The 1,999-nt window shown below is 37.5% G+C and overlaps 1 long non-coding RNA gene across 1 annotated transcript; it reads left to right on the top strand.

The window, feature by feature from the left end:
- The first annotated feature begins 231 nt into the window (after positions 1–231).
- LOC134825697 (uncharacterized) lies at positions 232–940 on the top strand. The gene is made up of 2 exons (XR_010161591.1): positions 232–357; positions 484–940. It is a non-coding gene; the product is annotated as an uncharacterized LOC134825697 (long non-coding RNA).
- The last annotated feature ends 1,059 nt before the right edge of the window (positions 941–1,999 follow it).

The following is a 1,999-nucleotide window of genomic DNA, read 5'->3' on the forward strand; positions in this document are numbered from 1 at the left end:
TTTAGTGAAAATTGATAAACGAAGATCTAGATATTGATACATATTATAACCAACATTGCTTATATTCTGCCTTGTAAACAAAGAGCAAATCTTCTTAATGCCTTCTTCCTGTCCTAAAACTAAAACTTCATCCTATTAAAGTAAAGGCCAGTTGTTACCACAAGCTATTATACCGTCCCTCTCAAAAACATGCCTCAGCTATCATATTTTACCTTTAAGTTATTATATTCATAGACATGTCTGAGTGGTTATGTTTTGTTGTTTCACACACACTCATTCCCTTAGCATGTAAATACAACAAGGATGTAAATATAGAGGATTCAGGTGAACGGAACGAGAGCTAACCCTGAAGGGCAGGTAGTGTAATGTTTAGCTTATTTTGGTTTCTATGTAGTAGTTTCAGTTTCTTTGTAGTAGTTCCTTTAGTCCTAGGTTTGTAGTTTTGGGGTTACTACTTTCTAACATACTTTCTTATATTTACAGGGTTGTTTTTAGTTCTAGTGAGTGTCTGCTGCTGTAAGAGTGAAAGCCAGACAAGTCAAGTTCCAGTGTGTGTGTGTGTCACGGGGACCACACAGAAGAACCTAAAGAGAAGATCTAGTGTTTGTGAGTAAGGGAATATCACAACACGTTCACATCACTTCTGGGGAAGTGATAGAAGAATTAGTTTCTAAGAAGTTAGAAGAAGTTAGAAGAAGTAGTTTATAAGAAGTTTGAACTGTTATTAAGAAGGATTTACAGTTTTGGGAAGATTTGTTTGTAATCACTTTACCACACCACTCACGAGGTTAAGTGAGTGAGAGTTGTGTTTGAGGTCTGTGTAGAGTGACGTGCAGTGATAGTGAGTGCAGCGTCAGTGTGCTAACCCATTACCAATTTGTTAACAATTCATTTACTAACCCATTTAACCAATTGTTACCAATTTAGTTACTAACCCAAATTACAACTTGTTTTACTTTGTCTCCCGTGATTGATCAGAACATACAATTTAACATCAGCCTCCATCAAAAACAATTTTAGTTTTCAGTCCTTCTAGTTTCCAAAAATCTACCGAGCTAGTGTTCTGGTGTGCACAAAAGCCCCTAAGCCCGTGCATTCCTTGCCCCGCTAGCTGCCAGTCCTTGACAAACTTCCAATAGCAAAGATCAACTAGCCATTTACAAATTGAGCACTATACAATTTTAATTGTTTTAAATATTTGACTTTGTAAAATGAGCTAAAACATTGATTTATTAGTTTCATTGATTTATTAGTTTCATTGAAGAATCTCCCTCCAAATTTTAGTGTCATCTGCATAAAGGGCGATATTGGTGCCTTCAGAGACACAGGAGAACATGTCATTTATAAATATTACAAACAATAGAGGGCCAAGTATAGAACCTTGAGGGACACCAGACCGAACTGGTAGAGAGGAAGACGTTTGGCCTCCTATCACTACTTGTTGTTGTCGCCCCTCAAGATAGGACTTGATAAATTTAAGCATTAGTCCATCGACTTTAAAAATATTCTTTAATTTACTTAAAATGAGGTCATGCGAAACGCTATCAAAAGCTTTCGCAAAATCAAAATATATTATATCAGTCCTGGACCTGTTGTTCAGTGCAAGTGCAAGATTGTCCGTGAAAGGTATCATTTGGGTTGTGCATGAACGTTCATTAACAAAACCGTGTTGTCGGTCATCCAACAGATCAGAACATGCAGCGTATAATGCAGTCTTTATGCACCTTTCAAATACTTTCATTACAAGAGATGTTAACGAGATAGGCCTGTAGTTCTCAACCGAAGACTTATCACCCTTTTTGTGCACTGGTACTACAAGTGCCAGCTTCCAATCAGGGGGTATGCATCCGCTTGAGAAAGACAGGTTAAATAAAACACTAAGTGGGTATGCAAGGCTTTGGGCACAGTTTTTGAGGACTTTCCCATGAATCCCATCAGGGCCAGGGGCCTTGTTAGGATTTAACTTTTTAAGAATCAACAGAACATCTTCTCTACTAAA

This window comes from Bolinopsis microptera, unplaced genomic scaffold (genome assembly GCF_026151205.1).
Source record: "Bolinopsis microptera isolate Bmic1 unplaced genomic scaffold, MBARI_Bmic_1.0 sca16, whole genome shotgun sequence".
Lineage (NCBI taxonomy): Eukaryota > Metazoa > Ctenophora > Tentaculata > Lobata > Bolinopsidae > Bolinopsis > Bolinopsis microptera.